This window comes from Pseudophryne corroboree, chromosome 1, assembly GCF_028390025.1.
Source record: "Pseudophryne corroboree isolate aPseCor3 chromosome 1, aPseCor3.hap2, whole genome shotgun sequence".
NCBI classification, from domain to species: domain Eukaryota; kingdom Metazoa; phylum Chordata; class Amphibia; order Anura; family Myobatrachidae; genus Pseudophryne; species Pseudophryne corroboree.
In genome coordinates this window covers 168,190,064-168,216,488 of record NC_086444.1, presented here as the reverse complement: position 1 = coordinate 168,216,488, position 26,425 = coordinate 168,190,064, and the positions used below count along the sequence as shown (strand labels likewise).

The window sequence follows — 26,425 nt, the reverse complement described above, 5'->3', positions numbered from 1 at the left end:
ACTTCACCCAGAAGTCTTCCACGTGATTGTAAACCGTTGGGAAAAACCAAAGGTGGACATGATGGCGTCTCGTCTCAACAAGAAACTAGACAGATATTGCGCCAGGTCAAGGGACCCTCAGGCGATAGCGGTGGACGCTCTGGTAACACCGTGGGTGTACCAGTCAGTGTATGTGTTCCCTCCTCTGCCTCTCATACCCAAAGTATTGAGAATCATAAGAAGGAGAGGAGTAAGAACTATACTCGTGGCTCCGGATTGGCCAAGGAGGACTTGGTACCCGGAACTTCAAGAGATGCTCACGGAGGACCCGTGGCCTCTACCTCTAAGAAAGGACCTGCTCCAGCAGGGACCTTGTCTGTTCCAAGACTTACCGCGGCTGCGTTTGACGGCATGGAGGTTGAACGCCGGATCCTGAAGGAAAAAGGCATTCCAGATGAAGTCATCCCTACCCTGATCAAGGCCAGGAAGGATGTAACCGCGAAACATTATCACCGCATTTGGCGAAAATATGTTGCGTGGTGTGAGGCCAAGAAGGCCCCTACAGAGGAATTTCAACTGGGTCGTTTCCTGCATTTCCTGCAAACAGGACTATCTATGGGCCTAAAATTAGGGTCCATTAAGGTTCAAATTTCGGCCCTGTCAATATTCTTCCAAAAAGAACTGGCTTCAGTGCCTGAAGTTCAGATGTTTGTCAAAGGGGTACTGCATATACAGCCTCCTTTTGTGCCTCCAGTGGCACCTTGGGATCTCAATGTAGTGTTGAGTCTCCTAAAGTCACATTGGTTTGAACCACTCACCACTGTGGAATTAAAATATCTCACATGGCAAGTGGTCATGCTGTTAGCCCTGGCTTCAGCCAGGCGTGTCTCAGAATTGGCGGCTTTATCATATAAAAGCCCTTACCTAATTTTTCATTCAGACAGGGCAGAACTGAGGACTCGCCCTCAATTTCTCCCTAAGGTGGTTTCAGCGTTTCACATGAACCAGCCTATTGTGGTGCCTGCGGCTACTAGGGACTTGGATGACTCCAAGTTGCTGGACGTAGTCAGGGCCCTGAAAATATATGTTTCCAGGACGGCTGGAGTCAGAAAATCTGACTCGCTGTTTATCCTGTATGCACCCAACAAGCTGGGTGCTCCTGCTTCTAAGCAGACGATTGCTCGTTGGATTTGTAGTACGATTCAGCTTGCACATTCTGTGGCAGGCCTGCCACAGCCAAAATCTGTAAAAGCCCATTCCACAAGGAAGGTGGGCTCATCTTGGGCGGCTGCCCGAGGGGTCTCGGCTTTACAACTTTGCCGAGCAGCTACTTTGCCGAGCAGCTACTTGGTCAGGGGCAAACACGTTTGCTAAATTTTACAAATTCGATACCCTGGCTGAGGAGGACCTGGAGTTCTCTCATTCGGTGCTGCAGAGTCATCCGCACTCTCCCGCCCGTTTGGGAGCTTTGGTATAATCCCCATGGTCCTTACGGAGTTCCCAGCATCCACTAGGACGTCAGAGAAAATAAGAATTTACTTACCGATAATTCTATTTCTCATAGTCCGTAGTGGATGCTGGGCGCCCATCCCAAGTGCGGATTGTCTGCAATACTTGTATATAGTTATTGTTACAAAAATCGGGTTGTTTATTGTTGTGAGCCATCTTTTCAGAGGCTCCTACGTTTATCATACTGTTAACTGGGTTCAGATCACAAGTTGTACGGTGTGATTGGGGTGGCTGGTATGAGTCTTACCCGGGATTCAAGATCCTTCCTTATTATGTACGCTCGTCCGGGCACAGTATCCTAACTGAGGCTTGGAGGAGGGTCATAGGGGGAGGAGCCAGTGCACACCAGCTAGTCATAAAGCTTTTACTTTTGTGCCCAGTCTCCTGCGGAGCCGCTATTCCCCATGGTCCTTACGGAGTTCCCAGCATCCACTACGGACTATGAGAAATAGAATTATCGGTAAGTAAATTCTTATTTTTACCTTACACGGGTGAGGTCTTATTTGGGGAGGGTTTAGAGGACCTGGTTTCCACGGCTACCGCCGGTAAATCTTTTTTGCCTTATGTTCCCCCACAGAAAAAGAAAACACCACAATATCAGATGCAGTCCTTTCGGTCGCATAAGTCCAGAAGAGGTCGGGGCTCTTCCTTCCTTGCCAGAGGTAAGGGTAGAGGGAAAAGAATGCTTGCGACGGCTAGTTCCCAGGAGCAGAAGTCCTCCCCGGCTTCTACTAAATCCACTGCATGACGCTGGGGCTCCGCTGAGGGAGTCCGCACCGGTGGGGGCACGTCTTCGACTCTTCAGCCAGGTCTGGGTTCTGTCAGACGTGGATCCTTGGGCGATGGAAATTATATCCCAAGGCTACAAACTGGAATTCGAAGAGGTACCCCCTCGCCGATTTTTCAAGTCTGCTTTGTCAGCTTCTCCCCCAGAGAGGGAAATAGTTTTAGCTGCAATTCAAAAGCTGTATTAACAGCAAGTGATTATCAGGGTTCCCCTAGTCCAACAGGGAAAGGGGTACTATTCAACCCTGTTTGTGGTCCCGAAACCGGATGGCTCGGTCAGACCCATTCTGAATCTAAAATCCCTAAACCTGTACTAAAAAAAAAGTACAAATTCAAGATGGAATCGCTCCGGGCAGTGATCTCCAGCCTGGAAGGGGGGGATTTTATGGTGTCACTAGACATAAAGGATGCATACCTTCATGTCCCCATATATCCTCCTCATCAGGCGTACCTGAGATTCGCTGTACAGGACTGTCATTACCAGTTTCAGACGTTGCCGTTTGGGCTTACCACGGCCCCGAGGATTTTCACCAAGGTAATGGCGGAAATGATGGTGCTCCTGCGCAGGGGGTCACAATTATCCCGTACTTGGACGATCTCCTGATAAAAGCGAAATCAAGAGATCAATTGCTGGAAAGCGTGTCACTCTCCTTGCGAGTGCTGCAGCAGCACGGCTGGATTCTAAATCTACCAAAGTCACAGTTGATTCCAACGACTCGGCTATCTTTCTTAGGTATGATTCTGGACACGGAACAGAGGAGGGTTTTTCTCCCAGTGGAAAAAGCCCAGGAACTCCAGAACATGGTCAGAGACCTGCTAAAACCAAAAAGAGTGTCAGTCCATCAATGCACTCGAGTACTGGGAAAGGTGGTGGCGGCCTACGAGGCCATCCCCTTCGGCAGGTTCCATGCGAGGACATTTCAGTGGGACCTTCTGGACAAGTGGTCGGGGTCCCATCTACAAATGCATCAGAAAATAAGCCTGGCCCCCAGGGCCAGGGTGTGTCTACTGTGGTGGCTGCAGAGTTCTCACCATCTCGAGGGTCGCAGGTTCGGTATTCAAGACTGGGTTCTGGTGACCACGGATGCGAGCCTCCGTGGATGGGGAGCAGTCACACAAGGAAGAAATTTTCAGGGACTATGGTCAAGCCAGGAGGCTTGTCTATACATCAACGTACTGGAATTGAGGGCCATATACAACGGCCTACGACAAGCGGAGAATCTTCTTCGCGACCTACCGGTTCTGATTCAATCAGACGTCACAGCCGTGGCTCATGTAAACCGCCTAGGCGGAACAAGGAGCAGAGTGGCAATGGCGGAATCCACCAAGATTTTTCACTGGGCGGAAAATCACGTAAGCGCTCTGTCAGCTCTCTTCATTCCGAGAGTGGACAACTGGGAAGCAGACTCCCTCAGCAGACACGATCTCCATCAAGGAGAGTGGGGACTTCATAAAGACGTTTTTGCAGAGATAAGCCATTGGGGACTTCCTCAAATAGACATGATGGCGTCACGCCAAAACAAGAAGCTTCGGAGGTATTGTGCCAGGTCAAGGGACCCTCAGGCAGTAGCGGTGGACGCCCTGGTGACACCATGGGTGTTTCAGTCGGTCTATGTGTTCCCTCCTCTTCCGCTCATGTCAAAAATATTGAGAATCATGAGACGAAAAAGTGCAGACAATACTCATTGTTCCAGATTGGCCTCGAAGGGCCTGGTATTCAGATCTTCAGGAAATGCTCACAGAAGATCCGTGGCCTCTTCCTCTCAGGGAGGACCTGTTGCAGCAGGGGCCCTGCGGTTTCCAAGACTTACCGCGGTTACGTTTGACGGCATGGTGGTTGAACACCAAATCCTAGCTGGGAAAGGTATTCCGGAGGAAGTCATCCCTACTCTGATAAAGGCTAGGAAGGAGGTGACGGCGAAACATTATCACCGTATCTGGAGGAAGTATGTATCTTGGTGTGAAGCCAAGAATGCTCCTACTGAAGATTTCCATCTGGGCCGTTTTCTCCACTTTCTACAGACAGGAGTGGATATGGGCCTAAAGTTAGGCTCCATTAAGGTACAGATTTCGGCCCTATCAATTTTCTTTCAGAAGGAATTGGCTTCTCTCCCAGAAGTCCAGACTTTTTTAAAGGGAGTGCTGCACATCCAGCCTCCTTTTGTGCCCCCAGTGGCACCATGGGACCTTAACGTGGTGTTACAGTTCCTAAAATCTCACTGGTTTGAACCTCTTCAAACGGTTGAATTAAAATTTCTCACTTGGAAGGTGGTCATGTTGTTAGCCTTGGCATCTGCAAGGTGGGTGTCCGAATTGGCGGCTTTATCTCACAAAAGCCCCTATCTGATTTTCCATGTGGATAGAGCAGAGTTGAGGACTCAATTTTTGCCTAAGGTGGTTTCATCGTTTCATATGAACCAACCTATTGTGGTACCTGTGGCTACGGGTGACTAGGAGGATTCCAAGTCCCTTGATGTAGTCAGGGCCTTAAAAATGTATGTAGCCAGGACGGCTCGGGTTAGGAAAACAGAGGCACTGTTTGTCCTGTATGCAGCCAACAAGGTTGGCGCTCCTGCTTCTAAGCAGACTATTGCTCGCTGGATCTGTAACACGATTCAGCAGGCTCATTATACGGCTGGATTGCCGTTACCAAATTCAATAAAGGCCCATTCCACTAGGAAGGTGGGCTCTTCTTGGGCGGCTGCCCGAGGCGTCTCGGCATTACAGCTTTGCCGAGCGGCGACTTGGTCGTGTTCAAACACTTTTGCAAAATTCTACAAGTTTGATACCCTGGCTGATGAGGGCCTCGTGTTTGCTCAATCGGTGCTGCAGAGTCATCCGCACTCTCCCGCCCGTTCTGGAGCTTTGGTATAGTCCCCATGGTCCTTACGGAGTCACCAGCATCCTCTAGGACGTAAGAGAAAATAAGATTTTAAACCTACCGGTAAATCTTTTTCTCCTAGTCCGTAGAGGATGCTGGGCGCCCGTCCCAGTGCGGACTTATTTCTGCAAGGCTTGTATATAGTTATTGCTTACATAAGGGTTATGTTACAGTTAAGATCAGTCTTTGGCTGATGCTGTTTTGTTCATACTGTGAACTGGTTGCGTATGTTCCATGTTATTCGGTGTGGATGGTGTGGGCTGGTATGAATCTTGCCATTAGATTAACAAAAATCCTTTCCTCGTACTGTCCGTCTACTCTGGGCACAGTTCTTTAACTGAGGTCTGGAGGAGGGGCATAGAGGGAGGAGCCAGTGCACACCCATCTAAAGTCTTTAGAGTGCCCATGTCTCCTGCGGAGCCCGTCTATATCCCCATGGTTCTTACGGAGTCCCCAGCATCCTCTACGGACTAGGAGAAACCGGTAGGTTTAAAATCTTTTTTTTGAAGTGGTGACTTCACGGTGGATTTTACCTCAAAATTACTACTAATATTAAGTGTAAGGATGATGTTTAATGCCGCTTTAAAAATCAAGTTTTGTATTGCAACAGCCGCTGCTACATAATTTTACCCCTATGTCTGGTTTCATTAGGTTTCTGAAATCCTTGTCTGTAACAGTGGGTTGATTAGAAATGTGTATTTTTTTCCATTTCTCCGGCTGGGTCCACAGGATAACAATGGGATATGATGGAGCGACAGCAGATTGGCGCCAAACGATCACAAGCTTTCAGTCCTCCCAAGATGCAACGGGCTCGTCCATATATCCCCACCCACTGGCTCAGGCAAATCAGTTTTTTGTTTGGTACGGCAGGAGCCGGACCATGGTCACATGGCTGCTGTTTCTTGGCAGTCCTAAGCTTTCTTATTTTATTTTTATAGTCTTACTACGGTTCTGAGTGATCTTTCCTAACAGCGTCTTATACGCATATTGGAAAGAGTCGCTCCAACAACTCTCCGCCGGGTCGCAACAACGCTTACCCACGGTATAAGTGCTGTCTCGACGGGCGTCTGTGTCGGATGTAACTAGCAGGTCCAGCAGACGTTACCAGGCTGTTGCCGGATCACGGGCAGAAGGTAAGGCATCGGTTGTACTTAGTAGGGGAATACGGACACAGCCGCACTGTATTGGGTGGAGACTACCCAACAGTAGCTGGTGCGCCGCCACCACGGGTGCTCCAGCGCTAGGCCTTAAGGATCATAAGGCACCAGGAGGAGGCTGCGATCCCTAGGGTTGATGTCAGCGGTGGGGAGTTGTACGCTCTCCTGGTCGCCCTTCCCCCCCAGTTCATGACCAGTTTCCGCCGGTCTCCCGCCATGAACTGAATGCCTTACTTCCGTCTCAGACGCTATTGTAAGGGGTCTTGGTCGCAGCATAGGTGGCTGTATACACTAAAGCTACCACGCGGAGATCGGGTTGCAGTACAGGCATTCGGATGCCGTTGCGTCTGCTTGCACAGTGCGTCTGTGTTCACTAAAAGTTCCCGTAGCGGCAGTGTACACTAGTAGCGTCTGGATCCACTCAGCGTTCGCTAACGTATTGATCGATTGGAAGTGGGGTGAGTCTCCCTGTATCCCACTCTACTGAGTATGGGTTATACAGCACTAAATTTCTATCTACTGTTGTTAGTATGAATAGTTAACTTTAGTGCCTATTGCATATGAGTCTGTGTACATTACTGTAGTTTTCTTCGCAGTGCGTCTGAATACGTTAAACCGAACAGAGTTCAGTAATATGTACTCCTACATACTTTTAAAATGTTTGTAGTTGGTAATATGTACACCTACGTACTTTTAAAATATGTTTGTAGTTGATAAATTGCTCATATGACTAATAATATAACATGTGACTGACTGCTAGTGTGATTGCTGACTTTATATGTGTTTGTCAGTGGTTTCTTCTGAGCCTCAATGCTGGTGCATGGGTTGGGGTCAGATTGATATCACTTTAAATATAGTAAAGTGATTACAGTCACAAATTGTGTAGTGCACTATGAAAACTGCGAAGGTGACGAGGTTACATTTACAGTAACACCAACACTCATAACATGTTTGTCATGTAAAGTGGGATTACCCTCTCAGATTCTGGCACATGATGGGTTATGTACAAATTGTTTTGCGTTTCAGTAGATTGCAAGGCAGATCCCTGTCCAACGGCAGGTAGATCCACCTTGGGCTATGTTTGCACAGACCCTGTCCAGTATAGCTGAATGGATAGTCCCTACAGCTTCAATCTCGGGGGTAGGGTACACTATTAACCCATACATGCAGCTCCTTTCTTACGGTATAGCCCCTACAGTTTCTACAAGTAAACAAGCTGATAAACCAAGGTTAAATATATCATCAAATTCACAGGCTACACAAGATGATACATCAGATGATGATAGCTCTATATACTCTGCTTTAGCATATGAAGAACAGGTAGAAAGTATCAGCTCAGACGATATAGCTGAATTAATTGGAGCTATGAAGGCTATCCTGTCCTTAGAGAATTCGGCAGAGCCGGTGTTAAAAACTAAAGCACCTGTGTTTAAACGTCCTAAAACAGTTAGGGTAGAATTTCCAGAATCCGATAAGCTGACGGAAATCATGGAAGAAGCTTGGGCTACACCCAACAAAAAATACGGAATTCCAAAAAAATGGGATTCCTATTACCCTTTTCCAACTGGGGACTGTTTAAAAAGAGAAATGCCTCCTAAGGCAGATACGCACGTCATTCGATTCGTGCAAAAATCTATATTACCTTTACCCTCAACATCATTAAATTATGTCACAGACAGAAGAGTGGATGGGTTTTTGAAAACCATATTTTCTCTGTCAGGGGCAGTCCTAACGCCAGCTATGGCTTCAGCTTGGATGGCAAAGGCGGTAGCTGAATGGGCTGACGTACTGGAAAACGGGCTTGTGGCACCGACTAGGGAGCAGGAATCCCATATAGCTCACATGAAACAGGCTGCAGTATTCTTAGAAGAAGCAGCAATAGATATGGGTACTATTGCTTCCAAAGCGTCGGCCTTAACAGTAGCTTCTCGCAGAGCAATTTGGCTACGTACATGGAAAGCTGATTCAGAATCTAAGAAGGTTCTGGAATCTTTGCCTGTTGTTGGGAATATCCTGTTTGGTAAGGAATTGACAGATATTCTGGAGTCAGAAGCAGAATCCATAAAGGTCAGGTTTCCTACCAATTATAACCCCAGGCCTAGGGGTTCGGGGTTTCGTCCATTTCGATGGCAAGGAAAAACAAAAGGTAAAAGTGATTCTAGGCAGCCCCAATACAATAAGCTTGGTAAAGCAACGAAGCAGAGGGCCAGCTTCCAAACCAGAAAATAAGCCATCAGCCTCATGGTACGAGCCTCCGCCTGGGGGACCCCAGGGTAGGAGGCCGACTTCTTCAGTTTGCACACATATGGCAGCAGTCGACAACAGATGCTTGGGTGCAAGAAGCGGTATCTCTGGGTTATGTTTTCCCTTTCAGGAAGCAGCCTCCTCGAAGGTTCTTCTGCACCAGTCCGTCTCGTATAGAGGTGAAGGCCAGAGCCCTGCAAGAAGCAGTTCAGAAATTGCTTCAGTCAGGAGTAATTATTCCAGTACCCCCTGCACGGTGGGGACAGGGTTTTTACTCCAACCTGTTTTTGTTTCAGAAGCCAAATGGGTCATTCCGGCCAATTCTCAATCTCAAAATGTTAAACAAATACATTTGGGTACCTCGGTTCCACACCACATGGAGACGTTACGCACCATAGTTTTGGCCATGGAACCAGGGGATTACATGGTATCTCTGGATATACAGGATGCTTACCTGCATTTCTCTGACGTCCTAGTGGATGCTGGGACTCCGTCAGGACCATAGGGAATAGCGGCTCCGCAGGAGACAGGGCACAAAATTTAAAAGTTTGACCACTAGGTGGTGTGTACTGGCTCCTCCCCCTATGACCCTCCTCCAAGCCTCAGTTAGGTTTTTGTGCCCGTCCGAGCAGGGTGCAATCTAGGTGGCTCTCCTAAAGAGCTGCTTAGAAAAAGTTTGTTAGGTTTTTTATTTTCAGTGAGTCCTGCTGGCAACAGGCTCACTGCAATGAGGGACTTAGGGGAGAAGAAGTGAACTCACCTGCGTGCAGGATGGATTTGCTTCTTAGGCTACTGGACACTAGCTCCAGAGGGACGATCACAGGTACAGCCTGGATGGGTCACCGGAGCCGCGCCGCCGACCCCCTTGCAGATGCCGAATAGAGAAGAGGTCCAGAAACCGGCGGCAGAAGACGTCTCAGTCTTCATGAGGTAGCGCACAGCACTGCAGCTGTGCGCCATTGCTCTCCGCACACTTCACACCAGCGGTCACTGAGGGTGCAGGGCGCTGGGGGGGGGCGCCCTGGGCAGCAATGTAATATACCTATTCTGGCTAAAATATATCACATATAGCCCCTGGGGCTATATGGATGTATTTAACCCCTGCCAGGTTCCAAAAAAACCGGGAGAAGAAGCCCGCCGAAAAGGGGGCGGGGCCTATTCTCCTCAGCACACAGCGCCATTTTCCTGCCCAGCTCCGCTGCGAGGAAGGCTCCCAGGACTCTCCCCTGCACTGCACTACAGAAACAGGGTAAAAACAGAGAGGGGGGGCACTTATTGGCGATATTTATAATATTTGAGCTGCTATAAAGGGAACACACTTATTAAGGTTGTCCCTATATATATTTATAGCGCTTGGGTGTGTGCTGGCAAACTCTCCCTCTGTCTCCCCAAAGGGCTAGTGGGGGCCTGTCTTCTATCAGAGCATTCCCTGTGTGTCTGCTGTGTGTCGGTACGTGTGTCGACATGTATGAGGACGATGTTGGCGTGGAGGCGGAGCAATTGCCTGTAATGGTGATGTCACCCCCTAGGGAGTCGACACCAGAATGGATGGCTTTGTTTATGGAATTACGGGATAGTGTCAGCACGCTACAAAAGTCGGTTGACGACATGAGACAGCCGGCAAACCAGTTAGTACCTGTCCAGGCGTCTCAGACACCGTCAGGGGCTGTAAAACGCCCTTTACCTCAGTCGGTCGACACAGACCCAGACACTGACACTGAATCCAGTGTGACGGTGAAGAAACAAACGTATTTTCCAGTAGGGCCACACGTTATATGATCACGGCAATGAAGGAGACTTTGCATATCTCTGATACTGCAAGTACCACAAAAAGGGGTATTATGTGGGGTGTGAAAAAACTACCGATAGTTTTTCCTGAATCAGAGGAACTGAATGAAGTGTGTGATGAAGCGTGGGTTACCCCAGATAGAAAACTGCTAATTTCAAAGAAGTTATTGGCATTATACCCTTTCCCGCCAGAGGTTAGGGCGCGCTGGGAAACACCTCCTAGGGTGGATAAGGCGCTCACACGCTTATCAAAGCAAGTGGCGTTACCGTCTCCTGATACGGCCGCCCTCAAGGATCCAGCTGATAGGAGGCTGGAGAATACATTAAAAAGTATATACACACATACGGGTGTTATACTGAGACCAGCAATCGCCTCAGCCTGGATGTGCAGTGTTGGCGTGGCTTGGTCGGAGTCACTGTCTGAAAATATTGATACCCTGGATAGGGACAGTATTTTACTGACTATAGAGCAGTTAAAGGATGCATTTCTTTATATGCGAGATGCACAGATAGATATTTGCACTCTGGCATCAAGAGTAAGTGCGATGTCCATATCTGCCAGAAGAAGTTTATGGACGCGCCAGTGGTCAGGTGATGCGGATTCCAAACGACATATGGAAGTATTGCCGTATAAGGGGGAGGAATTATTTGGGGTCGGTCTATCGGATCTGGTGGCCACGGCAACGGCCGGAAAATCCACCTTTTTACCCCAGGTCACCTCCCAGCAGAAAAAGCCGCAGGCTTTTCAGCCGCAGTCCTTTCGTTCCTATAAGAACAAACGAGCAAAAGGACATTCCTATTTGCCCCGAGGCAAAGGAAAGGGTAAGAGACTGCAACAAGCAGCTCCTTCCCAGGAGCAGAAGCCCTCCCCGGCTTCTACAAAGGCGTCAGCATGACGCTGGGACCTTACAAGCAGACTCAGGGGCGGTGGGGGGTCGCCTCAAACATTTCAGCGCACAGTGGGCTCACTCGCAGGTGGACCCCTGGATCCTGCAGGTAGTATCTCAGGGTTACAGGTTGGAATTCGAGAAGTCCCCTCCTCGCCGTTTCCTAAAGTCTGCTTTGCCAACGTCTCCCTCCGACAGGGCGACGGTATTGAAGGCCATTCACAAGCTGTATTCTCAGCAGGTGATAGTCAAGGTACCCCTCCTACAACAGGGACAGGGGTATTACTCCACGCTATTTGTGGTACCGAAGCCGGACGGCTCGGTAAGACCGATTCTAAATCTAAAATCTCTGAACCTGTACATACAAAAATTCAAGTTCAAGATGGAGTCACTCAGAGCAGTGATAGCGAATCTGGAAGAGGGGGATTTTATGGTGTCCTTGGACATCAAGGATGCTTACCTTCATGTTCCAATTTGTCCTTCACACCAAGGGTACCTCAGGTTCGTGGTCCAAAACTGTCATTATCAGTTTCAGACGCTGCCGTTTGGATTGTCCACGGCACCCCGGGTCTTTACCAAGGTAATGGCCGAAATGATGATCCTTCTTCGAAGAGAAGGCGTCTTAATTATCCCTTACTTGGACGATCTCCTGATAAGGGCAAGATCCAGAGAACAGCTGGAGGTCGGAGTAGCACTAACCCAAGTAGTGCTCCAACAACACGGGTGGATTCTGAATTTTCCAAAATCCCAACTGATCCCGACGACACGTCTGTTGTTCCTAGGGATGATTCTGGACACTGTTCAGAAAAAGGTATTTCTTCCGGAGGAGAAAGCCAGGGAGTTATCCGATCTAGTCAGGAACCTCCTAAAACCAGGAAAAGTATCTGTGCATCAATGCACAAGAGTCCTGGGAAAAATTGTAGCTTCTTACGAAGCGATTCCATTCGGCAGATTCCATGCACGAACTTTTCAGTGGGATCTGCTGGACAAATGGTCCGGATCGCATCTGCAGATGCATCAGCGGATAAAATTGTCCACAAGGACAAGAGTGTCTCTGCTATGGTGGTTGCAGAGTGCTCATCTGTTAGAGGGCCGCAGATTCGGCATACAGAACTGGGTCCTAGTGACCACGGATGCCAGCCTGAGAGGCTGGGGAGCGGTCACACAGGGAAGAAACTTCCAGGGCGTGTGGTCAAGCCTGGAGACGTCTCTTCACATAAATATACTGGAGCTAAGAGCAATCTACAATGCTCTAAGCCTGGCAAAACCTCTGCTTCAGGGTCAGCCGGTGTTGATTCAGTCGGACAACATCACGGCAGTCGCCCACGTAAACAGACAGGGCGGCACAAGAAGCAGGAGGGCAATGGCAGAAGCTGCAAGGATTCTCCGCTGGGCAGAAAATCATGTGTTAGCACTGTCAGCTGTGTTCATCCCGGGAGTGGACAACTGGGAAGCAGACTTCCTCAGCAGACACGATCTGCACCCGGGAGAGTGGGGACTTCATCCAGAAGTCTTCCACATGATTGTGGTCCATTGGGAAAGACCAATGGTGGACATGATGGCGTCCCGCCTCAACAAAAAACTGGACAGGTATTGCGCCAGGTCAAGAGACCCTCAGGCAATAGCTGTAGACGCTCTGGTAACACCATGGGTGTACCAGTCAGTGTATGTGTTTCCTCCTCTGCCTCTCATACCAAAAGTACTGAGAATTATACAGCAAAGGGGAGTAAGAACGATACTCGTGGCTCCGGATTGGCCAAGAAGAACTTGGTACCCGGAACTTCAGGAGATGCTCACGGAAGATCCGTGGCCTCTACCTCTAAGACGGGACCTGCTTCAGCAGGGACCGTGTCTATTCCAAGACTTACCGCGGCTGCGTTTGACGGCATGGCGGTTGAACGCCGAATCCTAAGGGAAAAAGGCATTCCGGAAGAGGTCATCCCTACCCTGGTAAAAGCCAGGAAGGAGGTGACTGCACAACATTATCACCGCATTTGGAGAAAATATGTTGCGTGGTGTGAGGCCAGGAAGGCCCCGACGGAGGAATTTCAACTGGGTCGATTCCTACATTTCCTGCAAACAGGATTGTCTATGGGCCTCAAATTAGGGTCCATTAAGGTTCAAATTTCGGCCCTGTCGATTTTCTTCCAGAAAGAATTGGCTTCAGTTCCTGAAGTCCAGACTTTTGTAAAAGGAGTACTACATATACAGCCCCCGGTTGTGCCCCCAGTGGCACCGTGGGATCTTAATGTAGTTTTGGATTTTCTCAAATCCCATTGGTTTGAGCCACTCAAATCGGTGGATTTGAAATACCTTACATGGAAAGTAACCATGCTACTGGCCCTGGCTTCAGCCAGGAGAGTGTCAGAATTGGCGGCTTTATCGTATAAAAGCCCATATCTGATTTTCCATTCGGACAGGGCAGAACTGCGGACGCGTCCTCACTTTCTGCCTAAGGTGGTTTCAGCGTTTCACCTGAACCAGCCTATTGTGGTGCCTGCGGCTACTAGCGATTTGGAGGATTCCAAGTTGCTGGACGTTGTCAGAGCATTGAAAATATATATTTCAAGGACGGCTGGAGTCAGAAAATCTGACTCGCTGTTTATACTGTATGCACCCAACAAGCTGGGTGCTCCTGCTTCTAAGCAGACGATTGCTCGTTGGATTTGTAGCACAATTCAACTTGCACATTCTGTGGCAGGCCTGCCACAGCCTAAATCTGTCAAGGCCCATTCCACAAGGAAGGTGAGCTCATCTTGGGCGGCTGCCCGAGGGGTCTCGGCTTTACAACTTTGCCGAGCAGCTACTTGGTCAGGGGCAAACACGTTTGCAAAATTCTACAAATTTGATACCCTGGCTGAGGAGGACCTGGAGTTCTCTCATTCGGTGCTGCAGAGTCATCCGCACTCTCCCGCCCGTTTGGGAGCTTTGGTATAATCCCCATGGTCCTGACGGAGTCCCAGCATCCACTAGGACGTCAGAGAAAATAAGATTTTACTTACCGATAAATCTATTTCTCGTAGTCCGTAGTGGATGCTGGGCGCCTATCCCAAGTGCGGATTGTCTGCAATACTTGTACATAGTTATTGTTACAAAAAAATCGGGTTGTTATTGTTGTGAGCCGTCTGTTCAGAGGCTCCTACGTTTGTCATACTGTTAACTGGGTTCAGATCACAAGTTGTACGGTGTGATTGGTGTGGCTGGTATGAGTCTTACCCGGGATTCAAAATCCTTCCTTATTGTGTGCGCTCGTCCGGGCACAGTATCCTAACTGAGGCTTGGAGGAGGGTCATAGGGGGAGGAGCCAGTACACACCACCTAGTGGTCAAACTTTTAAATTTTGTGCCCCGTCTCCTGCGGAGCCGCTATTCCCCATGGTCCTGACGGAGTCCCAGCATCCACTACGGACTACGAGAAATAGATTTATCGGTAAGTAAAATCTCATTTTTCCTGTAGCATTGTCTCATCAGTGTTACCTCAGGTTTGCTATCCTCCAGCAACATTTTCAGTTCCAGGCTTTACCCTTTGGGTTAGCCACAGCCCCCAGAGTTTTTACCAAGATTATGGTGGTTATGGCAGCTTATCTCTGCAAGCAGGGGATAAGGATTTTTCCATACCTCGACGATCTTTTAATCCTGGCATAATCCCACGAATTGCTCTTGAGCCATCTCCAACAGACAATAACTTGTCTACAGAAGCATGGATGGCTCATAAACTGGGCAAAGTCATCTCTGATTCCGTCACAATGGATGATCCACTTGGGGGCTGTATTGGATTCAAGTCTGCAGAAAATATTTTTACCTCTGAACAAGATATCCAAGGTGCAGTTAATGGTTCAGGAGTTGTTACACAGTCAAACAATATCAATTCACGCAGCAATGCGAGTGATGGGTTTGATGGTGTCAACATTCGACATGGTGGAGTATGCATAATTCCACTCGACCTCTGCAGCGTCTGATTCTGGCCAGATGGAATGGAGTACATCAGAAAATAAAGAAACAGACAATAGTACTTCCAGTAAAGGTAATAAGGTCATTAGCCTGGTGGCTACAGACATCTAGACAAGGGGAGACCCTTTTGGATATCAAATTCGGAGGTCCTGACAACAGATGCCAGTCTTCGGGGCTGGGGAGCAGTGTCCGGAAAATTATGGTTCCAGGGACAGTGGACTACAGAAGAAAGTTTCCTGTCAATAAACCTGTTGGAACTTCGGGCTATATACATGGCACTGATTCAGGCAAAGGAGACTCTGCAAGGAAAACCAGTCCAGATCCGCTTGGTCAATGCAACGGCAGTAGTGTACCTCAACCATCAGGGAGGAACTTGCAGCCAAAATGCAATGGAGGAGGCAAGTCACATTCTAAAGTGGGCAGAACGCCATCTCCCGGCATTGTCCACAGTATTCGTTCCTGGAGTCCTAAACTGGGAAGCGGACTTTCTCAGTCGACACACCATTCAAGCAAGCGAATGGGCTCTACACCCGGAAGTATTTCAGACTCTAGTAGACAAGTGGGGTTTGTCATAGGTAGATCTCATGGCGTCCCGTCTGAACAACAAATTACCAACATACGGGTCAAGAACAAAGGATCCGGGAGCGATCCTTGTGGACGCATTGTCAGTGAAATTGGACTTTCATCTGGCATAAGCCTATTTTCATTGGTGCAGTGAAAGAAATATAGACCCAAAATCTTTCAGAGTATCCAGAATCTTAGATTTCCTTCAGGCAGGAATGGATAAGGGATTGAAGGTGGCTTCCTTGAGAGTGCAAGTATCAGCATTGACGGTATGGTTTCAAAAGAAAATTGCAGATTTACAGGATGTGCGTACTTTCTCCAGGGAATGCTGCGCCTTCAACCGCCTTTTGTTCCTCCTGCAGTGCCTTGGAATTTAAGTCTGGTGCTCAAAGCCCTTCAAGGTGCTCCGTTTGAACCACTTAATAAAGTAGATCTTAAATGGTTGACCGCTAAAGTTCTCTTTCTACTGACTATGGCATCAGCTAGAAAAGTTTCAGATTTAGGAGCACTGTCATGTAAATCTGCTCACTCTACACGTATGGTAGGTCCTTCATGGGCAGCACAACATGGTGCTTCAGCAGAGCAGATATGTAAGGCAGCCACATGGTCTTCCATTAACACATTCATTAGACATTATGCCTTGGATACTTTTGCCTCTCATGACGCTGAATTCGGGCGTAAGGTTCTCCTGTCCAATCAGGACCGTCCCCACCACTAAAAATTTGCTTTGGGAAATCCCAATGTTATTCTGTGGATAACCTGTGGACCCAGCCGGAGAAATATACGTTATGGTAAGAACTTACCGTTGATAACGGTATTTCTCCTATGTCCATAGGTTTCCACGGGGATCCCACCCTGACGCACCTGATTTGAGGATCTTTATACTCACTAAACTCTTCCTCTGGCATGGAAGGGTGTGTATGTGTGTTCTTCTCGCCTGAATAGGGTTCTACATAAATGCTTTGGATAACAACTGATTTCCCTGAGCCAGTGGGCGGGGATATATGGACGAGCCCGTTGCATCCTGGGAGGACTGAAAGCTTGTGATCGTTTTGTGCCAATCCGCTGTCGCTCCATCATATCCCATTGTTATCCTGTGGAAACCTGTGGACATAGGAGAAATACAGTTATCAACGGTAAGTTCTTACCATAACGTATATTTATTCCACACTAAAAACTAATACCTGCTAGGGGTAAAATGTTTGTGGCAGTATCTAAACACACAGCCTTAATTTTGGAAACAAGACTTTGAAAGCCTACTCGACACTCTTATCTTGCTGTTGTGGTTTACCAACCTTACGTATTTTTATAAATGCTGCCCTGCATATGGGATGTAATTCTTGAGTGTTAATAGCATCATTAAACTAACAAATTTTTTGTGTTTTTTGAAATCGTGTACTCATTTTGAAATTATTTTTTTTGTAGGTCCTTCAGCCTGGAAGACAGCGGGGGAGCCTCTGCACCCAGGGAAAATGCTACCCTATTATAGGGGGGAAGGGCAAACCAGTAGGAAAACACAGTACAATCCCAAAGCCTACTGGGAGGGGCGGGAGGGAGGTGTTGCCGTCACTGTATTAAGTCGATGTTGGGAAACGTTTAAACGTCTGGAGCCTATGTGGGTGGAAATATGTCTTTTACAATTCTGCACTGGATGTGAAGAAGCAGATTCTATTCGCCAAACAGCACATTCTGGTATAAGGGGAATTGTACTTAAAAGAAGTACCTTAAAAATTGAACTTTAGAGGGCTGAGTAAGAGGATAATAATTTTTTGCACACTTCAGATGAAAATTTAGGAATGGGAGTTATAGCAGTAAATTGCATTTATTTTTAAGCAAAGGGTTGCCTAACCATCCCACTAATTGGGAGTTCTGTGTTTGCATGTAAATGAAGACATAACTAGATGACTTTGGCAAAGTTAAAAACAGCTTGCTGTGCGTGTTAAGAGCAAGTAATTGCAGTCTGCACTTCAGATGCCTGTGAAATAATTTTGGGTCTACTGCATAAAGTGAAATCCATCAAAATGCCAAATTTAGTATTTTTTTTTTATATTTATTTATTTTTTTCTTTCAGGAGGGGAAGAAACTCGTTAAAGCGGAAAAAAATGTTTTTAGTTTATTGTAAAATCTTTATTAGTATAAATATATATTATTTTTTTTGTATTTTATTTTTCTTTTTTACAATCACTCCTTTGCTGAGCATTAATTTGTGGGGTTATTGTTTTCTGGGTTTTTTTGTTTTGTTTTTTTGTTTTAAAACAATCGGGAAATTCTAAAGACCAAGGCATTTTGTTTCAATTTTGAGGAGACCGTGAAGTGCTTTGCACCATAGTGCAGTGTCATTAGGGTTTTTCCTTGACTAGGGCTATAAAGTCCAGGATTCCTAGTGGTTAAGTTACTTAATTTAGTGGGTTAAGTAGCATGCTTGTATCACACAGTAAGATAGGCCAACACCCGTATGCGCCAGATTTTTTTTTATTTTTTTTTTATTTATTTTTTTACAAATTAAATATGCATTAAGTGTTCTTTTTTTGTTTTGTTTTTAGGTTTTGCCGAATTTTGATTTTAAGAAAATCTACTTATAAGTGCTGCGGAGTACGGTTAGACCTTAGCCCTTTGCCTGTCAGTTTCGGCCTGCTACACTTTACTGCACGCCTCTGATGGGTAGAGGATTAAGAAATCTCCAGCATCGGTTAAGAAAAAGAAAATTGTATTGTAACACAACATGGAGAGCTGAATTACTTGTGCAAAACTGTTTTGCCTCTGTGCTGTCAGTGTGATGTGCTTTTTGCATGGTTACTAGTGATTACTACAAGTTACATGGAGTAAGATCAGTTTAAAAGGATGCATATGTGTTAGATGGCGCATACTTAAAACTGTAGACATAAAATAATTGCTATAATTTACCGATGATTTCCACTTCAACATATTACCCCCCCTATTTTTATTTATTTTTTTGTGTTTCAAAGCATGATCCTATACCATTAAGTTCATAATTGGGGGTGCAGGGTATCTGCACTGTTATTGGCGCATGTTGGTGGCCCTTTGTACCCTGAGCAAACCTATTGGGGGTTAAAGCTAAATCGCTACAATATGAAAGCTGGGTTTGAATTACACCCCCCCACACCCCACCATTTCATTTGTTCAGCTCTTTTGTTGCTTTTCTTCACTTGTATTCCTGTGAATAAACCCTTATTAATTTAACCTTTTATTTTTCTTTTCCATGTGTATTTTCTTATGTACCGTGAATGTGAAAAATCTAACTGGCACTCTTAATGGAGGTGTCAATGTACAAGTGCATGTCTTTATTAATTCAGATTGCCTCAAAGGTATCCCATGATGATAAAGAAAAATTGAAAGAGATACGTAAACTCTGCAGGTCAGAGGTGAAACGGCCACTTTCCATTTTCTTAGAGCAGATTATAAAACTTGCAAGCAAAGTTAAGCCATAGCCATTTTCCTATGTTCTTTGTTTCTCAATTCGCTTCGCGAATCAGACATTTGTAATCAATTTTGTAAATGTTTCCCTAATTTGCATGGTTTTATTTCTTTTGTTGAAGTGAGATCTATTGCACTAAACCTTAAAGGGTAACAGGAGACTAATGGTCTTTAATATGATGCCTGCTTTAATAGCAGCTTAGATGCTCAGTGTACAGTGCTACTACTGTATGTAAATCATTGAGTTCTGCTAAATCACAGTATCTATGCTGAACCATGGAACCATTTGATGATACTGTTTAAAAGAGAGAGAAAAAGCTTACTCCCCTTTGGAGCAACACTCAGACAATTTGTGGGGAAATGGTGCAAAATGTAAACAACTAAAAATTGCCTTTTTTTTTCCTAATGAATTCTATATAAAAATATTTTCAATATTTTTCTTTAAGTCAAACTTTAAATTTTACTTTTTTTATTTTCTGTAACTCAAATTGGTAAGCGTAATCATTCATTTGTTAGTCTGCTGAATGAATGACTTTTAGTAACGGTTAAACTCAGGTCTTAACAATCTGATTTAAAGTGATTTTTTTGCTCCCAAACTCTTGTTGCTTCATAAAACTGGGGTTCTTGACAGGTCAATCCGTTGTTGACCATGTATTTTAAGCAGCAACTGAGAGACCAATGGAAAACTTTCTGCGTGATGCAGGATGGTAACAGTTGGGGTGAGGAGCATTTAAGGTGTTCATGCAAAAATACCAAAATTGGTATAAAAACGAGATAAACCGAAGAAACTGTGCTTCTTAAAGTCTTGTCTTATGAAAAGCACGTCGGCAATCAAACAATCAAACCAGGTGTGACTGTAATGCATTTTTGTCTGTCTCCTGAAATTCTGACATAGTAGGAAAGAAATCTACAGTATAATAAAACCATTCAAATACAAAATTGATTAAGCCTCATACAAAAGCAGGTCATTTCATGGATATTTTTTTAAAACAGTCTTTCGATATTTTCACACAAAAGCCATGTTTGACACTGTAATGCCAATCTATCCGTCTTAGCGGTCACAGGAGACAGGGTTGCCTTTTTGGTTTACCATAAATAGTTCTTTAATTCTTGCATCATGGGATATATAAAGCATCTTACTATTGTGGTCTAGTCTTGACAGTTTTTGAATGTCGATGGAATGTTTATAGAATTGTGGGTCTTTGTCTTGTTACATTCCAGTGTTTTCTGCCTCTTGGCATGCTAAAAGCACGGCTTAAAACGTCTGTCTCTCACACTGAATAAAGTGCTGTTAGAGTGCTAAACTACAGAAATAGCCGCTGCTATGTGATGTAGATTCTCTACTTGAATATTTTTATGTTGTAGGAACCTCAGGAGGTCTGTGTTTACTGTTTTTATATCTACCTTATCTTTCCTGTTTGAGCTTCCCTGTTTTGAAGAACTCTAAACATGATCAAAAACTGCCCATCAACCTAAGTTGGTAACAGAAAGGGATTGCTGTTAAATCCACACCCATTTCGTAGTCACTTTTTTTTTTTTTGTTAGCTGTCACATAGGGGAGACCACTTTGGTGTACCCGGAATCTCCCTTTTCAGTGCTACAGTTATGAGCTTAGAACTTTAATGGTAGGTTGTGGGGCCAGTGATCTTTATTTAGCCAGATCTTGACACTATTTGGTCCTTTAAATTTACTTCCCATACTTTACTGTGTATACAAAGGTTGGCACCACTTTCTTCATTTAGTTGTACATTGGTGCTTATTAATGTTTAGTAAATACACTATAGTAGATGCTTAGTATAATACAAGCGTAGTTCAAAGTGTAATATTTTCTTAAGGGAAGCATTGCAGGAATACTGCATGTTATATTATAGACTGAATGGCATGTCAATGCTTTTGTGGTGGATTCCATTTGTGAAACTATATAGACTTAGGATGACTAATGGAATCTAACCTATATATAGAGCTATGTAAAACACTGAAAGCTTGGACAGCCCTGTGGTAAAATGACAAGGCTGGCTACAGATTACTTTGTTTCTGTTTGCAGTTAGCTATATTTTTGTAAGAACCCTTTCTAATATATTCTGGACTTTTAGCGCTGTTGATTGTAAGACAATAAGAAACAGTACTGCTCCATAGAGTCCAGAGAGAGAACCTACTGAGTTGCATTCTGAAAACAATAAGAACTGTAGATGTGATTGCCCACGTTCAGTCAAAAAACATCCTAAACAAAGCACTTAACTATTGCTTTTTATGGTGGAGATTTCACAGCATGAAGATGGAGTGTTCATTTGTGTTTTATGTTCTGTTTAGCTCATTGTTCACCTTGCCCTTTTTGGTGCTGTATCTTAGTCAGTCTGTGAAAGTGCGGCATTCTGCATCATTTCCAAACGTCATGTTAACACTGCTACTAATCTTCTCTATGTATTTAACTAAAAAATTGAAAACAGAACTATTTTTTTTATTTTAATGTTCTCTAGCATTGTTCAAGAGTACTTTTTTGAATGTGAATGATTTGTTAATCGAAAGAATGTTTTATTGACCTACCCAGTAACTTGGTCTTAGGGTCCTGAGGACAATTGTGCGGACCACTGCTTAGGGGCTACTTAAAGCACTAAATCTGGAATAGATAGCCATCCGTAATCTAGCACTGTGATTATGAACAGTTCAAGCAGCCATGTGCTAAAACAATCAACGTGTTCTTTTTTTTTTTTTTTTTTTTATAAAGCAATAGTCACATATACATGAAGAATTGCACCTCTCGGTAATACCTCCAATGTACTGCTTTGTTATAATCAAATACGGCATTTTAACAGATAACTGCATCTTTCTGCTGGCAACTTAGGTTGAGTGTATTTCTGAATAAAAAGCTTTATATCTTCACTTTTCCCTGGAAGATGTTCACATTTACGCTTCTGTCCTCACGTAACAGTCTAATACAGGCTTAGGTAACCTATGGCTCTCCAGCATTGGACATGTAGTCCTGAAGCTTCTACAAAGCCCAGGGCATGATGGAAGTTGTAGTTCCAACAGCTGGCGAGCCATAGGTTTCCTTCATCCTGTCTGATCAAGCGTTATTTCTCAACTTTGCCTCTGCTAATTGAACTACACTTTAAATAAAAAAAAATATGGTTTTAGTTTTTGATAAGCTGCTGAATTTTAAACGTTTTTGGGGCCACCAAATATTTTGGATCATGCAGAGTATATATATATTGTACTGTAGTAATTTTTGTATTTACATTTGTATGATGTGATAATAGATGTGAATGTTAATCACTGCTTGGCTGTGTTAATAAAGATGTTTAAATACAATGTGTAGTGTTTTTATACAGAATGCTAAATCCGTAATTTTAAAAGAAAAATGAGGGCAGCGACATAAAGGTTGAATACATACTCCATATATGTAGGTGTGTAAAATATAATTACATATAAAAAAATAAAATAGTGGTGTAATGACTAAATTCAAATGGAAGGCTTCATCATTTTCATGTGTACACATACAGATGTCTTTAGCCCGACATTGAATTGTAGAAGTTTTTTTATTCACTCAACCATACTCTTGTGTCAGATTGCCTGTCCCAAACCTCCTCTGCCCCTATACATTGAGACATGAAAAGTTCCCACACAGAGTATTGGGAAGAAGTCCCGGTTTGATATAATAGTACAGTTACCACGCATTCATGCTCCAAATCTCTTGTTCCATCAAATCACAAAGTTGCTTTATTGGATTGAAATCTAGAGTGCACTGAACTCGTCATGATTGTATAGCCAGCTTGAAGTGTGCTTTGTGACGTGTTTTATTATGCTGAAAGTAGCAGTTAGAAGATGGGTAGACTGTGGCCATAAGTAGATAAACATGGTCGTCAATTGCGTTTGGAATACCATTTTCTCTGACGTCCTAGTGGATGCTGGGAACTCCGTAAGGACCATGGGGAATAGCGGGCTCCGAAGGAGGCTGGGCACTCTAGAAAGATTTAGGACTACCTGGTGTGCACTGGCTCCTCCCACTATGACCCTCCTCCAAGCCTCAGTTAGATTTCGTGCCCGGCCGAGGTTGGATGCACACTAGGGGCTCTCCTGAGCCCTTAGAAAGAAAGAAAGTATAATTTTAGGTTTTTTATTTTCAGTGAGACCTGCTGGCAACAGGCTCACTGCAGCGAGGGACTAAGGGGAGAAGAAGCGAACTCGCCTGCTTGCAGCCGGATTGGGCTTCTTAGGCTACTGGACACCATTAGCTCCAGAGGGATCGACCGCAGGCCCAGTCCTTGGTGTTCGGTCCCGGAGCCGCGCCGCCGTCCCCCTTACAGAGCCAGAAGCAAGAAGAGGTCCGGAAAATCGGCGGCAGAAGACATCAGTCTTCACCAAGGTAGCGCACAGCACTGCAGCTGTGCGCCATTGCTCCTCATGCACACTTCACACTCCGGTCACTGAGGGTGCAGGGCGCTTGGGGGGGGGGGCGCCCTGAGCTGCAATAAAAACACCTTGGCTGGCAAAAATACCACAATATATAGCCCTAGAGGCTATATATGTGGTAAATTCCCCTGCCAGAATCCAGAAAAAAGCGGGAGAATAGGCCGCGGAAAAGGGGCAGAGCTATCTCCCTCAGACACACTGGCGCCATTTCTCCTTCACAGATCCGCTGGAAGGAAGCTCCCTGGCTCTCCCCTGCAGTCTACACTTCAGAACAGGGTAAAAACAGAGAGGGGGGGCACTAAATTTGGGCGCAATACATATATAATATAAAAAGCAGCTATAGCATAACTTAGTTAGTCCCTGCATTATATAGCGCTCTGGTGTGTGCTGGCATACTCTCACTCTGTCCCCCCAAAGGGCTTTTGTGGGTCCTGTCCTCATTCGGAGCATTCCTAGTGTGTGTGCGGTGTGTCGGTACGGCTGTGTCGACATGTTTGATGAGGATAATGATGTGGAGGCGGAGCAGATGCCTTTAGAAGGGATGTCACCCCCTGCGGGGCAGACACCTGAGTGGATGGGCTTATGGAAAGTAATGAGTGCACGTATAGACTCCTTATATAAGAAAATCGACGACATGCCAAATGTGGGACAGCCGACTTCTCAGCTCGTGCCTGCCCAGGCGTCGCATGGGTCGTCAGGGGCTCTAAAACGCCCGCTACCTCAAGCAGACCCAGATGTTGACACGGATACTGACACCAGTGTCGACGACGATGAGTCAAACCTGATGCCCACTAAGGCCATTCACTGTATGATTGAGGCAATGAAAGAGGTGTTAAACATTTCTGATATAACTACTGGTACCACTAAAAAGGGTATTATGTTTGGAGAGAAAAAACTACCCGTAGTTTTTCCCCCATCAGATGAATTAAATGAAGTGTGTGAGGAAGCGTGGGCTTTCCCTGATAAAAAATTGGTAATTCCTAAGAAGGTACTAATGGCGTTCCCTTTTCCGCCAGAGGATAGGTCACGTTGGGAAACACCCCCTAGAGTGGATAAAGCGCTCACACGTTTGTCTAAAAAGGTGGCACTACCGTCTCCGGATACGGCCGCCCTCAAGGAACCTGCTGATAGAAAGCAGGAGGCGATCCTGAAGTCTGTATATACACACACAGGCATTATAGTTAGACCAGCTATTGCGTCAGCTTGGATGTGCAGTGCTGCCGCTGTGTGGTCAGATAAACTGTCAGAAAATATTGACACATTAGACAGAGACACGATCCTGTTAACCATAGACCATATAAAAGACTCAGTCTTATATATGAGAGATGCACAAAGGGAAATCTGCCGATTGGCATCTAAAGTAAGTGCATTGTCCATTTCTGCTAGGAGAGGTTTATGGACTCGCCAGTGGACAGGAGATGCAGATTCAAAAAAGCACATGGAAGTGTTACCATATAAGGGTGAGGAATTATTTAGGGATGGTCTCTCGGACCTAGTTTCCACAGCAACGTCTGGGAAGTCAGCATTTTTACCCCATGTCCCCTCACAGCCTAAGAAGGCGCCGTTTTATCAGGTTCAGTCCTTTCGGACCCAGAAAAACAGGCGTGGAAAAGGCGGGTCTTTTCTGTCCAGAGGCAGAGGTAGGGGAAAAAGACTGCAACAAACAGCAGGTTCCCAGGAGCAAAAGTCCTCCCCCGCTTCTTCCAAGTCCGCCGCATGACGGTGGGGCTCCACAGGCGGAGCCAGGTACGGTGGGGGGCCGCCTCAAGAATTTCAGCGATCAGTGGGCTCGCTCACAGGTGGATCCCTGGATCCTTCAAATAGTATCTCAGGGGTACAAACTGGAATTCGAGGCGTCTCCACCCCACCGGTTCCTAAAATCTGCCTTGCCGATTGCTCCCTCAGACAGGGAGGCGGTGCTAGCGGCAATTCACAAGCTGTATTCCCAGCAGGTGATAATCAAGGTACCCCTACTTCAACAAGGCCGGGGTTACTATTCCACACTATTTGTGGTACCGAAACCGGACGGTTCGGTGAGACCCATTTTAAATTTGAAATCCTTGAACACATACATAAAAAAAAATTCAAGTTCAAGATGGAATCGCTCAGGGCGGTTATTGCGAGCCTGGACGAGGGGGATTACATGGTATCCCTGGACATCAAGGATGCTTACTTGCATGTCCCCATTTACCATCCTCACCAGGAGTACCTCAGATTTGTGGTACAGGATTGCCATTACCAATTCCAGACGCTGCCGTTTGGACTGTCCACGGCACCGAGGGTATTTACCAAGGTGATGGCGGAAATGATGATACTCCTTCGAAAAAAGGGAGTTTTAATTATCCCGTACTTGGACGATCTCCTAATAAAAGCGAGGTCCAAGGAACAGTTGTTGGTGGGAGTAGCACTATCTCAGGAGGTGCTGCACCAGCACGGCTGGATTCTGAATATCCCAAAGTCACAGCTGGTTCCGACGACACGACTACTGTTCCTGGGTATGATTCTGGATACAGTCCAGAAAAAAGTGTTTCTCCCGGAGGAGAAAGCCAGGGAGTGTCATCTCTAGTCAGAGACCTCCTGAAACCAAAACAGGTATCAGTGCATCGCTGCACGCGGGTCCTGGGAAAGATGGTGGCTTCTTACGAAGCAATTCCCTTCGGCAGGTTCCATGCCAGAATCTTTCAGTGGGACCTGTTGGACCAGTGGTCCGGATCGCATCTTCAGATGCATCGCTTGATAACCCTGTCTCCAAGAACCAGGGTGTCGCTACTGTGGTGGCTGCAGAGTGCCCATCTTCTAGAGGGCCGCAGGTTCGGCATACAGGACTGGGTCCTG

The 26,425-nt window shown here is 45.8% G+C and overlaps 1 protein-coding gene and 1 long non-coding RNA gene across 2 annotated transcripts in view; one reads left to right on the top strand and one right to left on the bottom strand.

Annotated features, from left to right (window-relative positions):
• Nucleotides 1-21,898, top strand: part of TNPO1 (transportin 1) — a 280,036-nt gene extending 258,138 nt beyond the window's left edge. The window contains exon 24 of the mRNA XM_063963878.1: nucleotides 17,171-21,898. The gene's annotated coding sequence lies outside the window, so the exon portion shown is untranslated. The remainder of the gene's footprint in view (nucleotides 1-17,170) is intronic.
• The window catches only part of LOC135059064 (uncharacterized), a 104,176-nt gene that overhangs the window by 15,564 nt on the left and 62,187 nt on the right, over nucleotides 1-26,425 (bottom strand). The window lies entirely within an intron of this gene.